This window comes from Ranitomeya imitator, chromosome 1, assembly GCF_032444005.1.
Source record: "Ranitomeya imitator isolate aRanImi1 chromosome 1, aRanImi1.pri, whole genome shotgun sequence".
Classification (NCBI taxonomy): Eukaryota; Metazoa; Chordata; class Amphibia; order Anura; family Dendrobatidae; genus Ranitomeya; species Ranitomeya imitator.
The window spans coordinates 576,302,310-576,326,462 of NC_091282.1; the positions used below are offsets into that span (position 1 = coordinate 576,302,310).

The following is a 24,153-nucleotide window of genomic DNA, read 5'->3' on the forward strand; positions in this document are numbered from 1 at the left end:
AACCCCTTATTACCCCATATGTCACCGCTACACCGAGTGGCAAGAGAGGGGCTAAGTGCCCTTACAGATGCGCCCTTTCTGGGGCGGCTGTGGACTGGTATTTGTAGCCGGGGGGCCAATATCCACGGCCTCTCTCTAGGCTATGAATATCAGCCCGCAGCTGTCTGCGTAGCCTTTCTGGCTATAAAATATAGGGAGACCCCATGTCAATTTTTTTGGGGGGTACCCCTATTTTAATAGCCACTAAAGGCTACGCAGACAGCTGCGAGCTGTGTTATGTTTGCTAATGACAGGTGTTATGAAGGCAATCCAGAAACACAGTGTGCTTAGCGATCAGAGCGCACACAGTGATCTGACAAATACCCAAAAATACAAGAACGAGCTGTGAGACGTGGAAACTCTGTAGACTGCACACCTGATCCTATCCTAAACACAACTAAAAGCGGCTGTGGATTGCGCCTAACAACTACCTAGGCAACTCGGCACAGCCTAAGAAACTAGCTAGCCTGAAGATAGAAAAATAGGCCTGACTTGCCCCAGAGAAATTCCCCAAAGGAAAAGGCAGCCCCCCACATATAATGACTGTGAGTAAGATGAAAAGACAAAACGTAGGGATGAAATAGATTCAGCAAAGTGGGGCCCGATATTCTAGGACAGAGCGAGGACAGTAAAGCGAACTTTGCAGTCTACAAAAAACCCTAAAGCAAAACCACGCAAAGGGGGCAAAAAAAACCCACCGTGCCGAACCAACGGCACGGCGGTACACCCTTTGCGTCTCAGAGCTTCCAGCAAAACATAAGACAAGCTGGACAGAAAAAAAGCAACAAAAAAGCAAAACGCACTTAGCTATACAGAGCAGCAGGTCACAGGAACAATCAGGAGAAGCTCAGATCCAACACTGAAACATTGACAAGGAGCAAGGATAGCAGCATCAGGCGGAGTTAAGTGATGAAGCAGTTAACGAGCTCACCAGAACACCTGAGGGAGGAAGCTCAGAAGCTGCAGTACCACTTGTGACCACAGGAGTGAATTCAGCCACAGAATTCACAACAGTACCCCCCCCTTGAGGAGGGGTCACCGAACCCTCACCAGAGCCCCCAGGCCGACCAGGATGAGCCGCATGAAAGGCACGAACAAGATCGGAAGCATGAACATCAGAGGCAAAAACCCAGGAATTATCTTCCTGAGCATAACCCTTCCATTTAACCAGATACTGGAGTTTCCGTCTAGAAACACGAGAATCCAAAATCTTCTCCACAATATACTCCAATTCCCCCTCCACCAAAACCGGGGCAGGAGGCTCAACAGATGGAACCATAGGTGCCACGTATCTCCGCAACAACGACCTATGGAATACATTATGTATGGAAAAGGAGTCTGGGAGGGTCAAACGAAAAGACACAGGATTGAGAACCTCAGAAATCCTATACGGACCAATAAAACGAGGTTTAAATTTAGGAGAGGAAACCTTCATAGGAATATGACGAGAAGATAACCAAACCAGATCCCCAACACGAAGTCGGGGACCCACACGGCGTCTGCGATTAGCGAAAAGTTGAGCTTTCTCCTGGGACAAGATCAAATTGTCCACTACCTGAGTCCAGATCTGCTGCAACCTATCCACCACAGAATCCACACCAGGACAGTCCGAAGACTCAACCTGTCCTGAAGAGAAACGAGGATGGAACCCAGAATTGCAAAAAAATGGAGAAACCAAGGTAGCCGAGCTGGCCCGATTATTAAGGGCGAACTCAGCCAACGGCAAAAAGGACACCCAATCATCCTGGTCTGCAGAAACAAAACATCTCAGATATGTTTCCAAGGTCTGATTGGTTCGTTCGGTCTGGCCATTAGTCTGAGGATGGAAAGCCGAGGAAAAGGATAGGTCAATGCCCATCCTACCACAAAAGGCTCGCCAAAACCTTGAAACAAACTGGGAACCTCTGTCAGAAACAATATTCTCAGGAATGCCATGCAACCGAACCACATGCTGAAAGAACAAAGGTACCAAATCAGAGGAGGAAGGCAATTTAGCCAAGGGCACCAGATGGACCATTTTAGAAAAGCGATCACAGACCACCCAAATGACTGACATCTTTTGAGAAACGGGAAGGTCAGAAATGAAATCCATCGAAATATGTGTCCAAGGCCTCTTTGGGACCGGCAAGGGCAAAAGCAACCCACTGGCACGAGAACAGCAGGGCTTAGCCCTAGCACAAATCCCACAGGACTGCACAAAAGTACGTACATCCCGTGACAGAGATGGCCACCAGAAGGATCTAGCCACTAACTCTCTGGTACCAAAGATTCCAGGATGACCAGCCAACACCGAACAATGAAGTTCAGAGATAAGTTTATTAGTCCACCTATCAGGGACGAACAGTTTCTCTGCTGGACAACGATCAGGTTTATTCGCCTGAAATTTTTGCAGCACCCGCCGCAAATCAGGGGAGATGGCAGACACAATGACTCCTTCCTTGAGGATACCCGCTGGCTCAGATAAACCCGGAGAGTCGGGCACAAAACTCCTAGACAGAGCATCCGCCTTCACATTTTTAGAGCCCGGAAGGTACGAAATCACAAAGTCGAAGCGGGCAAAAAATAACGACCAACGGGCCTGTCTAGGATTCAAGCGCTTGGCAGACTCGAGATAAGTCAAGTTCTTATGATCAGTCAATACCACCACGCGATGCTTAGCTCCTTCAAGCCAATGACGCCACTCCTCGAATGCCCACTTCATGGCCAGCAACTCTCGATTGCCCACATCATAATTACGCTCAGCGGGCGAAAACTTCCTGGAAAAGAAAGCACATGGTTTCATCACTGAGCAATCAGAACCTCTCTGTGACAAAACCGCCCCTGCTCCAATCTCAGAAGCATCAACCTCGACCTGGAACGGAAGAGAAACATCTGGCTGACACAACACAGGGGCAGAACAAAAACGACGCTTCAACTCCTGAAAAGCTTCCACAGCAGCAGAAGACCAATTAACCAAATCAGCACCCTTCTTGGTCAAATCGGTCAATGGTTTGGCAATGCTAGAAAAATTACAGATGAAGCGACGATAAAAATTAGCAAAGCCCAGGAACTTTTGCAGACTTTTCAGAGATGTCGGCTGAATCCAATCCTGGATGGCTTGGACCTTAACTGGATCCATCTCGATAGTAGAAGGGGTAAAGATGAACCCCAAAAATGAAACTTTCTGCACACCGAAGAGACACTTTGATCCCTTCACAAACAAAGAGTTAGCACGCAGGACCTGAAAAACCATTCTGACCTGCTTCACATGAGACTCCCAATCATCTGAGAAGATCAAAATGTCATCCAAGTAAACAATCAGGAATTTATCCAGATACTCACGGAAGATGTCATGCATAAAAGACTGAAACACAGATGGAGCATTGGCAAGTCCGAACGGCATCACTAGATACTCAAAATGACCCTCGGGCGTATTGAATGCAGTTTTCCATTCATCTCCTTGCCTGATTCTCACCAGATTATACGCACCACGAAGATCTATTTTAGTGAACCAACTAGCCCCCTTAATCCGAGCAAACAAGTCAGATAACAATGGCAAGGGATACTGAAATTTAACAGTGATCTTATTAAGAAGGCGGTAATCAATACACGGTCTCAGCGAACCATCCTTCTTGGCTACAAAGAAGAACCCTGCTCCCAGTGGTGATGACGATGGGCGAATATGTCCCTTCTCCAGGGATTCCTTCACATAACTGCGCATAGCGGCGTGTTCGGGCACGGATAAATTAAATAATCGACCTTTAGGGAATTTACTACCAGGAATCAAATTGATAGCACAATCACAATCCCTATGCGGAGGTAGAGCATCGGACTTGGGCTCTTCAAATACATCCTGATAATCAGACAAGAACTCTGGGACCTCAGAAGGGGTGGATGACGAAATCGACAAAAATGGAACATCACCATGTACCCCCTGACAACCCCAGCTGGATACCGACATGGAATTCCAATCCAATACTGGATTATGGGTTTGTAGCCATGGCAACCCCAACCCGACCACATCATGCAGATTATGCAACACCAGAAAGCGAATAACTTCCTGATGTGCAGGAGCCATGCACATGGTCAGCTGGGCCCAGTATTGAGGTTTATTCTTGGCCAAAGGTGTAGCATCAATTCCTCTCAATGGAATAGGACACCGCAAAGGCTCCAAGAAAAACCCACAACGTTTAGCATAATCCAAATCCATCAGATTCAGGGCAGCGCCCGAATCCACAAACGCCATGACAGAAAACGACGACAAAGAGCATATCAAGGTAATGGACAGAAGGAATTTGGACTGTGCAGTACCAATGACGGCAGACCTAGCGGACCGCTTAGTGCGCTTAGGACAATCAGAAATAGCATGAGTGGAATCACCACAGTAGAAACACAGACCATTCAGACGTCTGTATTCCTGCCGTTCAACTCTAGTCATAGTCCTATCGCACTGCATAGGCTCAGGTTTAACCTCAGGCAGTACCGCCAAATGGTGCACAGATTTACGCTCGCGCAAGCGTCGACCGATCTGAATGGCCAAAGACAAAGACTCATTCAAACCAGCAGGCATAGGAAATCCCACCATGACATCCTTAAGAGCCTCAGAGAGACCCTTTCTGAACAAAGCTGCCAGCGCAGATTCATTCCACTGAGTGAGTACTGACCATTTCCTAAATTTCTGACAATATACTTCTATATCATCCTGACCCTGGCACAAAGCCAGCAAATTTTTCTCAGCCTGATCCACTGAATTAGGCTCATCGTACAGCAATCCGAGCGCCAGGAAAAACGCATCGACACTACTCAATGCAGGGTCTCCTGGCGCAAGAGAAAATGCCCAGTCTTGTGGGTCGCCGCGCAAAAAAGAAATAATAATCAAAACCTGTTGAATAGGATTACCAGAAGAATGAGGTTTCAAGGCCAGAAATAGCTTACAATTATTTTTGAAACTTAGAAACTTAGTTCTATCTCCAAAAAACAAATCAGGAATAGGAATTCTTGGTTCTAACATAGATTTCTGATCAATAGTATCTTGAATTTTTTGTACATTTATAACGAGATTATCCATTGAAGAGCACAGACCCTGAATATCCATGTCCACACCTGTGTCCAGAATCACCCAAATGTCTAGGGGAAAAAAAAAAAAAAAAAAAGTGAACACAGAGCAGAAAAAAAAAAAAAATGATGTCAGAACTTTTTCTTTCCCTCTATTGAGAATCATTAGTTATGCTCCTTGTACTGTTATGTTTGCTAATGACAGGTGTTATGAAGGCAATCCAGAAACACAGTGTGCTTAGCGATCAGAGCGCACACAGTGATCTGACAAATACCCAAAAATACAAGAATGAGCTCTGAGACGTGGAAACTCTGTAGACTGCACACCTGATCCTATCCTAAACACAACTAAAAGCGGCTGTGGATTGCGCCTAACAACTACCTAGGCAACTCGGCACAGCCTAAGAAACTAGCTAGCCTGAAGATAGAAAAATAGGCCTGACTTGCCAGAGAGAAATTCCCCAAAGGAAAAGGCAGCCCCCCACATATAATGACTGTGAGTAAGATGAAAAGACAAAACGTAGGGATGAAATAGATTCAGCAAAGTGGGGCCCGATATTCTAGGACAGAGCGAGGACAGTAAAGCGAACTTTGCAGTCTACAAAAAACCCTAAAGCAAAACCACGCAAAGGGGGCAAAAAAAAACCACCGTGCCGAACTAACGGCACGGCGGTACACCCTTTGCGTCTCAGAGCTTCCAGCAAAACAAAAGACAAGCTGGACAGAAAAAAAGCAACAAAAAAGCAAAAAGCACTTAGCTATACAGAGCAGCAGGTCACAGGAACAATCAGGAGAAGCTCAGATCCAACACTGAAACATTGACAAGGAGCAAGGATAGCAGCATCAGGCGGAGTTAAGTAATGAAGCAGTTAACGAGCTCACCAGAACACCTGAGGGAGGAAGCTCAGAAGCTGCAGTACCACTTGTGACCACAGGAGTGAATTCAGCCACAGAATTCACAACAGAGCTGATATTGATAGCCTAGAGAGGGGCCATGGGTATTACCCCCTTCCCAGGCTACAAATATTGGCTCCCGGCCATCGGCTTTCCCCCCGGCGCAGAAAATTGCGTGGGAGCCCAGGTCTTTTTTTTTTTTAAATTCAACGCTCATTAAGGCCTCTTTCACACTTGCGTCGGTACGGGTCCGTCGCTATGCGTCGGGCCGATGTACCGACGCACGTAGTGAAATTTGTGCACGACGTGGGCAGCGGATGCAGTTTTTCAACGCATCCGCTGCCCATTCTGAAGCTTGGGGAAGAGGGGGCGGAGTTTCGGCTGTGCATGCGCGGTAGAAAATGGCAAACGCGATGGACAAAAAATGTTCACTTGAATGTTTTTTCGTGCCGACGGTCCGCCAAAACAAGACGGATCCGTTGCACGACGGACGCGACGTGTGGCCATCCTTCGCGATCCATCGCTAATACAAGTCTATGGGAAAAACGTATTCTGCGAGCACATTTGCAGGATCCGTTTTTTTTCCACCAGATTCATTTTTTTCCACTGGATCTGTTTTTTTTCCGCAAGATCAGATTTTTCCTGCAGAATCCGTTTTGTTCCCCCGGATCCGTTTTTTTCCCCGCAGGATCCATTTTTTCCACCAATTCCATTTTTTCCACCGGATCCATTTTTTTACGGCGGATCTGTTTTTTGCCACCGGATCCGTTTTTTCCCGCAGGATCCGTTTTTTCCCCCGGGTCCGTTTTTTCTGTCAGGATCCGTTTTTCCGCAGGATGTTATTTCCCGCAGGATCCGTTTTTTCCGCAGGATCTGTTATTTTCCGCCGGATCCGTTTTTTCTGCCGGATCTTTTTTTTTGCGCAGGATCCGTTTTTTTCCCACCGGATCCGTTTTTTCCGCAGGATCCATTTTTTCCGCTGGATCAGTTATTTTCAAAAACAGCATCAAAAACTGCATTAAAAACTGCATCAAAAACTGCACCAAAAACTGCACCAAAAACCACACCAAAAATCTGCATCAAAACTGCATCAAAAGCAGAATCAAAAGCAGAATCAAAAACTGCATCAAAAACCTCACCAAAAACCTGTATCAAAAACTGTACCAAAAACTGCACCAATACCTGCATCAAAAACTGCACCAAAACAGCATCAAAAACCTCACCAAAAACAGCATCAAAAACCTCATCAAAAACCACACCAAAAACCTGCATCAAAAACTGCACCAAAAACTGCATCAAAAACAGCATCAAAACTACACCAAAAACCTGCATCAAAAACAACCAAAAACAGCATAAAAAACTACACCAAAAACTGCATCAAAAAGCTGCATCAAAAAGCTGCATCAAAAACTGCACCAAATCCCGCATCAAAAACTGCACCAAAAACTGCATCAAAACTGCATTAAAAACAGCATCAAATACCACACCAAAAACCTGCATCAAAAACAGCACCAAAACCTGCATCAAAAACCACCAAAAACAGCATCAAAAACCACACCAAAAACATGCATCAAAAACTGCACCAAAAACTGCATCAAAAACCACACCAAAAACCTGCATCAAAAACTGCACCAAAACCTGCATCAAAAACTGCACCAAAAACTGCATCAAAACTGCACCAAAAACAGCATCAAAAACCTCATCAAAAGCCACACCAAAAACCTGCATCAAAAAGTGCACCAAAAACAGCATCAAAAACCACAACAAAAACCTGCATCAAAAACTGCACCAAAAACTGCATCAAAAACCTGCATCAAAAACTGCACCAAATCCTGCATCAAAAACTGCACCAAAACTGCATCAAAACCCACGCCAAAAACTGCATAAAAAACCACACCAAAAACCTGCATCAAAAACTGCACCAAAAACTGCATCAAAAACCACATCAAAAACCACACAAAAACCTGCATCAAAAACTGCACCAAAACTGCATCAAAAACTGCATCAAAACCACACAGAAAACCTGGATCAAACACCTCATCAAAATCAGCATAAGGCTATGGTCACACATTGCGGTTTTTGCAGCTGCGGGTCCGCAGCAGTTTTCGTAGCGTTTACAGTAACATGTAAACCCTATGGAAACCACAAACCGCTGTGCACATGCTGTGGGAAAAACCGCGCGGGAACGCAGCGGTTTACAACCCGCAGCATGTCACTTCTTTGTGCAGAATCGCAGCGATTCTGCACCCATAGAAATGCATTGATCCGCTTACTTCCCACATGGGGCTGTGCCCACTTTGCGGGAAGTAAGCGGATAATGTGCGGGTGGTACCCGGGGTGGAGGAGAGGAGACTCTCCTCCAGGCCGGGAACCATATTTGAGTAAAAAAAAAAAAGAAAATGAATTAAAATAAAAAATAATGATATACTCACCTCTGAAGTCTCAGCGCTGCACGCGGCCGTCCGGTCCCAGGTTTATTGTTATGAACTGGTGGTTTAGGAGCAACATGGGACGAGCTCTGAAGGAGGTGGTACCTGTACTGACTGCAGTCCCTAAGCTCAACACAACACTAGAAGTAGCCGTGGGATGCTCCTGTCACTCCCTAGGCACCTCGTCACAGCCTGAGAAATAACTACCCCTAAAGATAGAAACAGGAAAACTATCTTGCCTCAGAGAAAATCCCCAAAAGATAGATAGCCCCCCACAAGTAATGACTGTGAGTGGAGAGGGAAAAGACATACACAGAATGAAACCAGGATGTAGCACAGGAGGCCAGTCTAGCTAGGTAGATAGGACAGGATAGAATACTGTGCGGTCAGTATTAAAAACTACAAAAATCCACACAGAGTTTACAAAAATCTCCACACCTGACTAAAGGTGTGGAGGGTAACTCTGCTTCCCAGAGCTTCCAGCTTAACTGAATTAATCCATACTGACAAGCTGGACAAAACATAGAATGCACAGAACGAATAAGTCCACAACATGTGGACAGAAAAGAGCAAAGCAAGGACTTATCTTTGCTGAACTGGTCAGGATATCAGGGAAATCCAAGCAAAGATTTGAATCCAACCAGGAACCATTGACAAGTGGCACTGGCTGAATGGAAGAGCCAGGCATAAATAGCCGAGCAGAAAGACAATCAGTGGAAGCAGCTGCAGACAGCTAAATCCAAGGAGCAGCCATTCCACTTAAAACCACCGGAGGGAGCCCAAGAGCAGAACTCACAAAAGTGCCACTTACAACCCCCGGAGGGAGCCCAAGAGCGGAATTCACAACAGTTTGCTATGCGACCAGGACCTGCGGTGATGTCGCTTTCACATGACCGTGACGTCACGAAGGTCCTGGTCGCACAGCATCTTTGGAACCGGACCGCCACCTGCAGCGCCGAGGAGATCGGGACGTCAGAGGGTGAGTATATCATGATTTTATTATTTTTAACATTACTATTGATACTGCATATTGCTGCATATGCAGCATCAATAGTAGGGGTAAAATCCCGCAGTGGAACCCGCAGGACAAACCGCGATAAATCTGCAGGGATAACCTCAGCGGGTTTGCCCTGCAGATTTATCAAATCCGCTGCGGGAGAACCCGCAGGGACAGGACACGACGTGTGAACATAGCCTAAAAAACCACACCAAAAACTGCATCAAAAACTGCATCAAAAACCGCATCAAAAACTGCACCAAAACCTGCCTCAAAAACTGCACCCAAAACTGCCCCAAAAACAGCATCAAAACCCACACCAAAAATCTGCATCAAAAACTGCACCAAAACAGCATCAAAAACCACACCAAAAATCTGCATCAAAAACTGCACCAAAAACTGCATCAAAACTGCACCAAAAACTGCATCAAAAACCACACCAAAAACCTGCATCAAAAACAGCATCAAAAACCACACCAAAAACCTGCATCAAAAATTCCCCAAAAAATCTGCACCAAAAGCAGCATCAAAAACCGCATCAAAAACCACACCAAAAACCTGCATCAAAAACTGCACCAAAACCTGCATCAAAAACTGCACCAAAAACAGCATCAAAACCACACCAAAAACCTGCATCAAAAACTGCACCAAAACCTGCATCAAAAACTGCACCAAAAACAGCATCAAAAACCACACCAAAAACCTGCATCAAAAACTGCATGAAAACTGGATCAAAATCTACATCAAAAACTGCACCAAAAACTGCATAAAAAACCGCACCAGAAACTGCACCAAAAACTGCATCAAAACTTCACCAGTTTTTGATGCAGGTTATGGTGCCTTTTGATGCTGTTTTTGATGCAGTTTTTGGTGCAGTTTTTAAGGCCATGTTCACACGTTCCTGATTTCCCTGCTGTTTTTTCTGCACTAAAAACCGCAGCTCTTGGCAGAAAGCAGGTGCGTTTTTTGGTGCGTTTTTTGATGCGTTTTTTATGCGGTTTTTAGTGCGTTTTTTTATGCAGTTTTCTCTGCAGAGTCTGTTTGTTTTCTAGGAAGTTTTTTTAGGGTTAAAATGGCTGAAAATACCCTAACCCTACCCCTAAACCTACCCCTAACCCTACCCCTAACCCTACCCCTAACCCTACCCCTAACCCTACCCCTAACCCTACCCCTAACCCTAACCCTAGTTCTAACTGTAGTGGGGGAAAAAGAATTCTTTATTTTATTATTGTTACTACCTATGGGGGTGATAAAGGGGGGGTCATTTACTTTTTTTTATTTTTGATCACTGTGAGGTTATCACAGTGATCAAAATATGCCTGGAACGAATCTGCAGGCCGGCAGATTAGGCGGGCGCACTGCGCATGCGCCCGCCATTTTGGAAGATGGCGGCGCCCAGGGAGAAGACGGACGGACGGACACCGGGAGGCCCGGTAAGTATAAGGGGGGAGATGAGGGCACGGGGGGGGGCGGGCGTCAGAGCACGGGGGGTGGCATCGGACCATGGGGGGTGGGATTGGGTCACGGGGGGACAGCCACAATCCGCCCTCGCACTTCCTGCTGCAGCGGTTCTGCACCACAAACCGCAGAAAACCCGCAGATATTTTTTTCGTCTGCGGGTTTTACTGCGGGTTTGACCTCACAATGGAGGTCTATGGGTGCAGAACCGCTGCAGTTCCGCACAAAGAAGTGACATGGTCCTTCTTTTTTACCGCAGCTATTCAGCGCGGCTTTTTTAGTGAATTTCCGCAATGTGGGCACACATAGGGTACATTGTACATTGTTCCATAGGGTACATTGTACTGTACACTGCATGGAAAACAGCTGCGGACCCGCAGCGGCAAAATCGCGGCGGTTCCGCAGTTAAAAACGCATTGTGTGAACATGGCCTAATGCAGGTTTTTGGTGCGGTTTTTGATGCAGTTTTGATGCAGTTTTTGGTGCGGTTTTTGATGCAGTTTTTGGTGCGTTTTTTTATCTAGTTTTGATGCAGTTTTTGGTGCAGGTTTTGGTGCGGTTTTTGCGCGGTTTTGATGCAGTTTTTGGAAATAAATAAGGAAACATGCATGAAAAAACGTATTCGGAGGCCGGATTCATCATTTCACATCTCAGTTTCATCCGTTTTTTGCCGGATCCGTCGCTGTGCGTTTTTTCGCCGGACAGAAAAACCGTTCCTCTGTATGTGTTTTCCGTCCGCAGAAATAGCTTTTTTGACGGATCCGGCAAAAAACGGATGAAACATGTGGCCATCAGGCGCAATCCGGCGCTAATACAACTCTATGAGAAAAAAACAGATTCGGTGGAAAAAACGGATCCTGCAAATGTGCTCGCAGGATGCGTTTTTTACCCATAGACTTGTATTAGCGACGAATCGCGACGTGGGACGTCGTGTCCGTCGTGCAACGGATCTGTCATTTTTTGGCGGATCGTCGGCACGAAAAAACGTTCAAGTGACCTTTTTTTGTCTGTCGCGTCCACCATTTTCTACCACGCATGCGCGGATGAAACTCCGCCCCCTTCTCCCCAGACATCAGAATGGGCAGCGGATGCATTGAAAAACTGCATCCGCTGCCCACGTCATGCACAAATTTCACAACGTGCATCGGTACGTTGGCCCGACGCATAGCGACGGACCCTTACCGACGCAAGTGTGAAAGAGGCCTTAATGAGCATTGAATTTTAAAAAAACGGAAAAAAACGGTGTGGGCTCCTGCGCAATTTTCTGCGCCAGAGAGGGAAAGCCGACGGCCGGGGGCCAATATTTTTAGCCTGCTATGAATATCAGCCTGCAGCTGTCTGCGTAGCCTTTACTGGCTATTAAAATAGGGGGACCCCCCAAAAAATTGACATGGGGTCCCCCTATATTTTATAGCCAGAAAGGCTACGCAGACAGCTGCAGGCTGATATTCATAGCCTAGAAAGAGGCCATGGATATTGGCCCTCCCCCGGCTATAAGTACCAGTCCGCAGCCGCCCCAGAAATGGTGCATCTGTAAGATGCGCCAATTCTGGCACTTAGCCCCTCTCTTGCCACTCCCGTGTAGCGGTGGGATATGGGGTAATAAGGGGTTAATGTCACCTTGCTATTGTAAGGTGACATTAAGCCGGGTTAATAACGGAGAGGCATCAATAAGACGCCTATCCATTATTAATCCAATAGTAATAAAGGGTTAATAAAACACACACATTAAAAAAAAAGTATTTTAATATTCTTCATTTAACCATACTTATCATACTTCAGCGCCTGCAAAAAACGTAAAATAATAAGCCGTATACTACCTGTCCGCCGTAGTCCAATTAATAACGAGTGTCCCATGACGATCTCGCCTATAGAACAGTGACATCGGGTGATGTCACTGCTCTATAGGACCCTGAGTGACACACTGACAGGAGACAATGGCTCCTGTAGTGCAACACTGAGAGGTTACTTTAGGACAAAGTCTCACTTTATGGTAATTGCTGCGTGGGAAATTTCTTACACAGCAATGCCAAAAGTGAGACTAGGGACTATTTTTTTTAACAGCGGTGGAGGAATACAGTGCGGAAAGATACCTTCCTCCCGTATTTGTGTTCCTGGAGCCCCTGGAGAGCGGTCGCATCAGCTGATGCTGCTGCTCTCCACGGGAGATCGTCGTGGGACACTCGTGAATTTCTGCAGACAGGGAGTATATTGGTTGTTTGTTATTTTCATATTTTTTACAGATGACACTGGCTTCGGGGAACAAAGTGACAAGTAATGGTGAGTATGAACTCTATGTTTAATGTACTATATGTCTGTATTGTATGTAATGTATGAATGTATTGTATGTAGTATGTATGTAGTATGTATGTAGTATGTATGTAGTATGTATGTCGTATGTATGTAGTATGTATGTATGTTTTTTGTTTATTTTCATTCAACACAATAGCCGGATGATGGGACTACTACTGTCCCATCATTGGCTAATGTGTCAATCACTGTCACTGAAGTAGGCATCGTCCGATGGGACTTGTAGTCCCATCGGATGATGCCTGCACACATACACAGAGCCCCGGCATGCCGCACAGAGCCCCGGCAGGCCACACACCCATGGGAGGCCACACAGAGCCCCGGCACACTGCACAGAGCTCCGGCACATACGCACAGAGCCCTGGCACGCCGCATAGAGCCCGGGCACACACGCACAGAGCCCCAGCACACACGCACAGAGCCCCGGCACACACGCACAGAGCCCCGGCACACACGCACAGAGCCTTGGCACACACGCACAGAGCCCCGGCAAGCCGCACAGAGCCCCGGCAAGCCGCACAGAGCCCCGGCACGCCGCACAGAGCCCCGGCGCGCCACACAGAGCCCCGGCACACACACACAGAGCCCCGGCACGCCGCACAGAGCCCCGGCACGCTGCACAGATCCCCGACACACCGCACAGAGCCTCGTCAGGCCCGCACAGATCCCCGGCAGGCACCTACAGACACCCGAGAAGCCCGTACAGATCCCCGGCAGGCCCGCACAGACCCTGCCTGCACACAGACACGCACAGTGTCCGCCCATGCACCACCCACACTCTTTCCCCCTCCAGAACAGGATGTAGAAGGACAGAAAGGGCTTATTTACATTCCGATATTTGTGTCCGATTGTCTTGCATTGGTATCAGGTATCGGTATCGGCGATATCCGATATTTTTTGGATATCGGCCGATCCAATCCAATACCGATACTACTGGATATCGGAAGGTATCGCTCAACACTAATTGTAACAAGCCATCAAACAAAGAACTGCTTAAATTTTTGTACCAGGAGTGGCATAAGGTCACCCAAAAGCAGTGTGGAAGACTGGTGGAAAGCATGCCAAGAGGCATGAAAGCAGTGATTAAAAATCATGGATATTCAACAAAATATTGATTTCTGAACTTTTCCTGAGTTAAAACATTAGTATTGTTGTTTCTAAATGATTATGAACTTCTTTTAATTGCATTATTTGAGGTCTGCAAGCAATGCATTTTTTGTTATTTTGACCATTTCTCATTTTCAGAAAATAAATACAAAATGTATTGCTTGGAAATTCAGATGTTGTCAGTAGTTTATAGAATAAAAGAGCAATTTACATTTTACTCCAAAATATACCTATAAAGAGAAAAATCAGACAAACTGAAAATTTTGCAGTGGTCTCTTAATTTTTGCCAGAGCTGTATATGAGGGGGCCAGGATGCATATATAGGGGGGCAGGATGGATAAACTGTATATTGGGGAGCCAGGATGGATATACAGTGGGGCAAAAAAGTATTTAGTCAGTCAGCAATGGTGCAAGTTCCACCACTTAAAAAGATGAGAGGCGTCTGTAATTTACATCATAGGTAGACCTCAACTATGGGAGACAAACTGAGAAAAAAAAAATCCAGAAAATCACATTGTCTGTTTTTTTATCATTTTTTTTGCATATTATGGTGGAAAATAAGTATTTGGTCAGAAACAAACAATCAAGATTTCTGGCTCTCACAGACCTGTAACTTCTTCTTTAAGAGTCTCCTCTTTCCTCCACTCATTACCTGTAGTAATGGCACCTGTTTAAACTTGTTATCAGTGTAAAAAGACACCTGTGCACACCCTCAAACAGTCTGACTCCAAACTCCACTATGATGGAGACCAAAGAGCTGTCAAAGGACACCAGAAGCAAAATTGTAGCCCTGCACCAGGCTGGGAAGACTGAATCTGCAATAGCCAACCAGCTTGGAGTGAAGAAATCAACAGTGGGAGCAATAATTAGAAAATGGAAGACATACAAGACCACTGATAATCTCCCTCAATCTGGGGCTCCACGCAAAATCCCACCCCGTGGGGTCAGAATGATCACAAGAACGGTGAGCAAAAATCCCAGAACCACGCGGGGGGACCTAGTGAATGAACTGCAGAGAGCTGGGACCAATGTAACAAGGCCTACCATAAGTAACACACTACGCCACCATGGACTCAGATCCTGCAGTGCCAGACGTGTCCCACTGCTTAAGCCAGTACATGTCCGGGCCCATCTGAAGTTTGCTAGAGAGCATTTGGATGATCTAGAGGAGTTTTGGGAGAATGTCCTATGGTCTGATGAAACCAAACTGGAACTGTTTGGTAGAAACACAACTTGTCGTGTTTGGAGGAAAAAGAATACTGAGTTGCATCCATCAAACACCATACCTACTGGAAAGCATGGTGGTGGAAACATCATGCTTTGGGGCTGTTTCTCTGCAAAGGGGCCAGGACGACTGATCCGGGTACATGAAAGAATGAATGGGGCCATGTATCGTGAGATTTTGAGTGCAAACCTCCTTCCATCAGCAAGGGCATTGAAGATGAAACGTGGATGGGTCTTTCAACATGACAATGATCCAAAGCACACCGTCAGGGCAACGAAGGAGTGGCTTCGTAAGAAGCATTTCAAGGTCCTGGAGTGGCCTAGCCAGTCTCCAGATCTCAAGCCTATAGAAAACCTTTGGAGGGAGTTGAAAGTCCGTGTTGCCAAGCGAAAAGCCAAAAACATCACTGCTCTAGAGGAGATCTGCATGGAGGAATGGGCCAACATACCAACAACAGTGTGTGGCAACCTTGTGAAGACTTACAGAAAACGTTTGACCTCTGTCATTGCCAACAAAGGATATATTACAAAGTATTGAGATGAAATTTTGTTTCTGACCAAATACTTATTTTCCACCATAATATGCAAATAAAATGTTAAAAAACAGACAATGTGATTTTCTGGATTTTTTTTTCTCAGTTTGTCTCCCATAGTTGAGGTCTACCTATGATGTAAATTACAGACGCCTTTCATCTTTTTAAGTGGTGGAACTTGCACTATTGCTGACTGACTAAATACTTTTTTGCCCCACTGTATATGGGGGGCCATATATACTATATACTGTATATACACTGCTCAAAAAAATAAAGGGAACATTTAAACAACAGAATATGACTCCAAGTAAATCAAACTTCTGTGAAATCAAACTGTCCACTTAGGAAGCAACACTGTTTGACAATCAATTACACATGCTGTTATGCAAATGGAATAGACGACAGATGGAAATTATTGGCAATTATCAAGGCGCACTCAATAAAGGAGTGGTTCTGCAGGTGGGGACCACAGACCACATCTCAGTACCAATGCTTTCTGGCTGATATTTTGGTCACTTTTGAATGTTGGTTGTGCTTTCACATTCGTGGTAGCATGAGACGGACTCTACAACCCACACAAGTGGCTCAGGTAGTGCAGCTCATCCAGGATGGCACATCATTGCGAGCTGTAGTAAGGTTTACGGTGTCTTTCTGCATAGTGTCCAGAGGCTGGAGGCGCTAGCAGGAGACAGGCCAGTACACCAGGAGACATGGAGGGGGCCATAGGAGGGCAACGACCCAGCAGCAGAACCGCTACCTCAGCCTTTTTGCAAGGAGAAACAGGAGGAGCACTGCCAGAGCCCTGCAAAATGATGTTCAGTAGGCAACAAATGTGCATGTGTCTGCACAAACGGTTAGAAATCCTGGTGTTCTGTGGCAAATGGAAAGCATCCTGCACAGTGTTGGGCTGTGAGCACAACCCCATCTGTGGACATCGGGCACTCAGACCATCCTCATGGAGTCAGTTTCTAACCGATTGTGCAGACCCATGCACATTTGTGGCCTGCTGGAGGAGAGTTTGCAAGGCTCTGGCAGTGCTCCTCCTGTTCCTCCTTGCAAAAAGGCTGAGGTAGCGGTTCTGCTGCTGGGTTGTTGCCCTCCTATGGCCCCCTCCACATCTCCTGGTGTACTGGCCTGTCTCTTGGTAGCGCCTCCAGCCTCTGGACACTACACTGACAGACACAGCAAACCTTCTTGCCACAGCTCGCATTGAGGTGCCATCCTGGATGAGCTGCACTACCTGAGCCACTTGTGTGGGTTGTAGAGTCCGTCTCATGCTACCACAAGTGTGAAAGAACAAACAACATTCAAAAGTGAGCAAAACATCAGCCAGAAAGCATTGGTACTGAGATGTGGTCTGTGGTTCCCACCTGCAGAACCACTCCATTATTGAGTGTGTCTTGATAATTGCCAATAATTTCCATCTGTTACAAAAAAACTGAAAAACTGGAGTAAAAGTCCAAAAGATATACTTTATTAATACACACAAAAAAAAAAAATATATATATATATATATATATATATATAAAGGTCAAAAAATAATTATGTAATCTACTACATATATAAAAGCTAGATGAAATTAGAGGGCAAAAAATGAGAGCAAAAAAAGCACTCTATATATACAGTATATATATGTATCACTCTAATAGCACACCACCCCTGTTCACACATGTATACTGCCAGAAAGTAAATGCCATTTACAGTGCCTACAAGTAGTATTCAACCCCCTGCAGATTTAGCAGGTTTACACATTTGGAATTAACTTGGCACTGTGACATTTGAACTGTAGATCAGCCTGGAAGTGTGAAATGCACTGCAGCAAAAAAGAATGTTATTTCTTTGTTTATTTTTTTTTAAATTGTGAAAAGTCTTTTCAGAGGGTCATTTATTATTCAACCCCTCAACCCACCAGAATTCTGTTTGGTTCCCCTAAAGTATTAAGAAGTAGTTCAGGCACAAAGAACAATGAGCTTCACATGTTTGGATTAATTATCTCTTTTTCCAGCCTTTTCTGACTATTTAAGACCCTCCCCAAACTTGTGAACAGCACTCATACATGGTCAACATGGGAAAGACAAAGGAGCATTCCAAGGCCATCAGAGACAAAATCGTGGAGGGTCACAAGGCTGGCAAGGGGTACAAAACCCTTTCCAAGGAGTTGGGCCTACCTGTCTCCACTGTTGGGAGCATCATCCGGAAGTGGAAGGCTTATGGAACTACTGTTAGCCTTCCACGGCCTGGACAGCCTTTGAAAGTTTCCTCCCGTGCCGAGGCCAGGCTTGTCCGAAGAGTCAAGGCTAACCCAAGTACAACAAGGAAGGAGCTCCGGGAAGATCTCATGGCAGTGGGGACATTGGTTTCAGTCAATACCATAAGTAACGTACTCCACCGCAATGGTCTCCGTTCCAGACGAGCCCGTAAGGTACCTTTACTTTCAAAGCGTCATGTCAAGGCTCGTCTACAGTTTGCTCATGATCACTTGGAGGACTCTGAGACTCACTGGTTCAAGGTTCTGTGGTCTGATGAGACCAAGATCGAGATCTTTGGTGCCAACCACACACGTGACATTTGGAGACTGGATGGCACTACATACGACCCCAAGAATACGATCCCTACAGTCAAGCATGGTGGTGGCAGCATCATGCTGTGGGGCTGTTTCTCTGCCAAGGGGCCTGGCCATCTGGTCCGCATCCATGGGAAGATGGATAGCACGGCCTACCTGGAGGTTTTGGCCAAGAACCTCCGCTCCTCCATCAAGGATCTTAAGATGGGTCGTCATTTTATCTTCCAACAAGACAACGACCCAAAGCACACAGCCAAGAAAACCAAGGCCTGGTTCAAGAGGCAAAAAATCAAGGTGTTGCAGTGGCCTAGTCAGTCTCCCGACCTTAACCCAATTGAAAACTTGTGGAAGGAGCTCAAGATTAAAATCCACATGAGACATCCAAAGAACCTAGATAACTTGGAGAAGATCTGCATGGAGGAGTGGGCCAAGATAACTCCAGAGACCTGTGCCGGCCTGATCAGGTCTTATAAAAGACGATTATTAGCTGTAATTGCAAACAAAGGTTATTCCACAAAATATTAAACATAGGGGTTGAATAATAATTGACCCACACTTTTATGTTTAAAATTTATAAAAATTTAACTGAGCAACAAAACTTTTTGGTTTGTAAGATTTATGCATCTGTTAATAAATCCTGCTCTTGTTTGAAGTTTGAAGGCTCTAACTTATTTGCATCTTATTAAACCTGCTAAATCTGCAGGGGGTTGAATACTACTTGTAGGCACTGTATCATTGCATATTCTTGCCCATATTAGTGCCACTCAAATGAACTGGTGTAGCATGTGTAAACAGGGGTGGTGATACAATGAGGATTCCTTTGTCTTGACGTTGTTTATATCATGTGAGATATTTTGTACTAAATGGTTACCTATGCTGACTGCCAGACTTATTTGCATGTCCTAGAAAACCCACTGGGTACTAGATAAATACTTTCTCAGTCTATGCTTCCCATATCCACTTTAATATAACTTTGCCCTCTCATGTCATCTAGCGTTTATATACTGTATTTAGTAGATTACTTAATGACTTTTTGACCTTTATATATATATTTTATGCGTATTAATAAAGTACCGTATATCTTTTTGACTTTTACTCCAGTTTTTCTGTTTTTTTGTATCTAATGGAGTGTCCTGAAATTTTGGGCCATTATAGACATTCTGTCTTAGTAGTCTTCCCAATGTAAGGTTACAGTATCACGTGTTCTGCTTTAGTATTATTGTTTCTAATTTCCATCTGTTGTCTATTCAATTTGCACAACAGCATGTGAAATTGATTGTCAAACAGTGTTGCTTCCTAAGTGGACAGTTTGATTTCACAGAAGTTTGATTTACTTGGAGTTATCTTCTGTTGTTCAAGTGTTCCCTTTATTTTTTCAAGCAGTGTATATGCAGTGCCTTGCAAAAGTATTCTGCCCTCTGGAACTTTTCAACCTTTTCCCACATATCATGCTTCAAACATAAAGATTACCAAATGTAAATTTTTGGTGAAGAATCAACAACAAGTGGAACACATTTGTGAAGTTGAACGAAATTTATTGGTTATTTTAAATTTTTGTGGAAATTCAGAAATTGTCGCTTTAGAGAGGAAGAGGACTAGAACTCTAATGCCACCTATTGGAAGTAGCAATCCTAACAGTCAATGTCGACCCTTTAACGAGCCTTGTCACATGACTTAGGATAAAAGCCAAACCATTGTGGAAATTCAAAAACTGAAAAGTGGGGCGTGCAATATTATTTGGCCCCTTTACTGTCAGTGCAGCAAACTCACTCCAGAAGTTCATTGTGGATATCTGAATGATCCAATGTTGTCCTAAAGGCTTAATAATGATAATTATAATCCACCTGTGTGTAATCAAGTCTCCGTATAAATGCACCTCCTCTGTGATAGTCTCAGGGTTCTGTTTGAAGCACAGAGAGCATCATGAAGACCAAGGAACACAACAGGCAGGTCCGTGATACCTTTGTGGAGAAGTTTAAAGCCAGATTTGGATACAAAATTATTTCCAAAACTATAAACATCCCAAGGAGCACTGTGCAAGCGATCATATTGAAATGGAAGGAGTATCATACCACTGCAAATCTACCAAGACCCGGACGTCCCTCTAAATTTTCATCAACAAGGAGAAGACTGATCAGAGATGCAGCCAAGAGGCCCATGATCACTCTGGATGAACTGCAGAGATCTACAGCTGAGGTGGGACAGTCTGTCCATAGGACAACAATCAGTCGTACACTGCACAAATCTGGCCTTTATGGAAGAGTAGCAAGAAGAAAGCCATTTCTCAAAGATATCCATAAAAAGTGTTGTTTAAAGTTTGCATCAAGCCACTTTGGAGACACACCAAACATGTGGAAGAAGGTGCTCTGCTCAGATGAAACCAAAATCAAACTTTTTGGTAACAATGCCAAACGATATGTTTGGTGTAAAGGCAACACAGCTCATCACCCTGAACACACCCCATTGTCAAACATGGTGATGGCAGCATCATGGTTTGGGCCTGCTTTTCTTCAGCAGGGACAGGGAAGATAGTTTAAATTGATGGGAAGATGGATGGAGCCAAATACATGACCATTCTTGAAGAAAACCTGTTGAAGTCTGCAAAAGACCTGAGACTGGGACTGAGATTTGTCTTCCAACAAGACAATGATCCCAAACATAAAGCAAAATCTACAATGGAATGGTTCACAAATAAATGTATCCAGGTGTTAGAATGGCCAAGTCAAAGTTCCGACCTCAATCCAATCGAGAATCTGTGGAAAGAGCTGAAAACTGCTGTTCACAAACGATCTCCATCAAACCTCACTGAGCTCGAGCTGTTTGCCAAGGAAGAATGGGCAAGAATTTCAGTCTCTCGATTTACAAATCTGGTAAGAGACATAACCCAAGCGACTTGCAGCTGTAATTGCAGCAAAAGATGGTGCAACAAAGTATTAAGTTAAAGGGGCCGAATAATATTGCACTTTTCAGTTTTTGAATTTCCACATATATGCGGGAGCCAGGTTGCATAATATATGGAGGGCCAGAAAGGCTATTTGGGGTAGCCAGGATGCATATATAAGTGGGTCCAACATGGATATATGGGGGGAGGAAGGATGGATTTATGAGGTGGAGGCCAGGGCAATGGACCAGGATGGATATATGGAGATCCAGGAGAGATATATGGGGGATCAGGACAAGGAACATATGGGGGCCAGTATGGATAGCTTGGGGCAGGATGGATATCTGGGGGCCAGGCTGCAGAAAGAACATAGGGGGCCAGGGACATAAGGAGCCAGGCTGGGGCATATTATAAAGTAAAGGGGGCCAGGCTGGGTGAGATTATTAAATAAAGGTGGCCAGGATGGGCGAGATTATTAAATAAAGTGGGCCAGGATGAGGGACTTAATTACTGTTTGGGGGCCAGAATGAGGAACATGCTATATCAGTTTATGGTGACAAGTGGGGAACATAATTTCTTTAGAGTCCAATTAGGGACATTATTACTACTGTAATATAATTTACTTTTTAGGAAACTGTTTTCCATGGAGGGAACAAAAGGGGGTTACTGTTACTGCAGGGCAGCACTACGTCACATTTTTTCTTCATCTGACGTAGTATAGAAGTCAGGGAAAAAGTGGGGAAAGTGCTCTGGAAGTGATCAGCTATTGAGGACTGTGTGTTATTTTTTTCAGAGATGAGTCCTGGCTGGAAGAAGTGATGGCAGTCTGCTGGCTATAGAAAAAATGCAAAGAAGGACTTCAACTAGAGACATCACTAGCCCCTGTGTATAATGTCAGTGGTGATCACTGTCTTACCTGTCTACTGACACTATATACAGAGCTCCTATGCATATTGTCACTGGTGATCACTGTATTACGTGTACACTGACACTATATGCAGAGCTCCTGTGCATAATATTCCTGGTGATCCCTGAATTACCTGTACACTCTACACTATATACAGAGCTACTGTGTTTAATGTCACCAGTGATCACTGTATACTGAGCTACTGTGTATAATGTCACTAGTGATCACTGTATTACCTGTACACTCTATACTGAGCTCCTGTGTATAATGTCACTGATGGTCACTGTATTACCTATACACCGACACTGTATACTGAGCTTCTGTGTATAATGTCTCTGGTGATCACTATTACCTGTACACTGACACTATATACAAAGCTCCTGTGCATAATGTCACTGTTACACTGTATACAGGACTCCTGTGTATAATGTCACTGATGGTCACGGTATTACCTGTATACTATATATAGAGCTCCAGTGTATAATGTCACCAGTGACCACTGTATTACCTGTACACTATACACTATATACACAGCTCCTGTGTATAAAGTCACTGGTGATCACTATTACCTGTACACTGACACTATATACAGAGCTATTGTGTACAATGTTACTGGAGGTAATAATATTGTTCTTAGTATTGTGGTTTGTATTCATGATCAGTATTTTAGTATTCATTCACTATGTGATGGTAATATATGGTCTGGTCATGGTGTGGTGGTATTTATCGCCTATATGACATATTATTCGGTCACTATGTGATGGTAATTTGTGGTCTGATCACAGTATGGCAGCACTTATCCTCTGTATGTTGTATTATTCGGTCACTATGTGGTGGAATATGTAGTCTAGCTATAGTATGGTGGTATTTCTCCTTGTATGTTGTATTATTTGGAGCCTATATGCTGGTAATATGTTGTATTATTCAGTTACCATGTGATCTGTCCATTGTGTGGTGGCATTTCTTCCCTGTATGGGGTATTGTTGGTCTTGGAATAATGAATTGTGTTGTACATGGCAGTCATCTGTTATCTCTGATATTAATTAGGAAAAGATTCTTTATTTCCATTAGAGATTAGATACTTGGATCACAGTGTCAGAGATGCACTTACTGGGGTTCTCCTGTGAGAAAAGTAATCACAGAATTAGTGATAACGTATTGATTGGTGGTGGGGGGGGGGGGGTGTCTGACTGCTGTGACCCAGTTGATAGAATGTGGAACTTTTATCACCATTAGACTGGAGCGGTATGTCCAATTTGACCACTGATCCGTTCATTCACTCTGTGACTGCGAGTTCTGCTCTTGTTTCTTTCTGGAAGCCCCCAAAGAGAATGAATGGGGCTGCTGTCAGACATCTGAACTGCTGCTGCATTTTAAAATGGGGATAAGTGTCCGGTCATGGGTAAAACTTCCTCATTCTTCCGATCGGTGTAGTTTCTAATGTTCGGACCAAAGTGATCACCTATCCTGTGGAGCCCATGGATAGGTGATAACTTCTTTTAAGAATAGAACCATTAATGTAAAATACCGTAATTGTACATCCCAGTTATGGGGGCGCACAATAGATGTACAGCAGCCGCCTGTGTTTTACAGTCGATGCTCCACTATAATGGGGATAACGACTGACAGATATTTGCATATAGCTGTAGGGTGGGCCCTTGAGTCCATTCCAATGGTGGGCCCCAGACACCCCAGTCCGACCCTGTCTATCTATCTATCTATCTATCTATCTTTCTCCTCTGTGCATGAATAAATAGTTATAACTTTTACACATATA

At 44.7% G+C, this 24,153-nt stretch overlaps 1 protein-coding gene across 5 annotated transcripts in view; it reads left to right on the plus strand.

The window, feature by feature from the left end:
- The window catches only part of MISP (mitotic spindle positioning), a 602,516-nt gene that overhangs the window by 544,890 nt on the left and 33,473 nt on the right, over positions 1–24,153 (plus strand). The gene's annotated exons all lie outside the window — the stretch shown is intronic.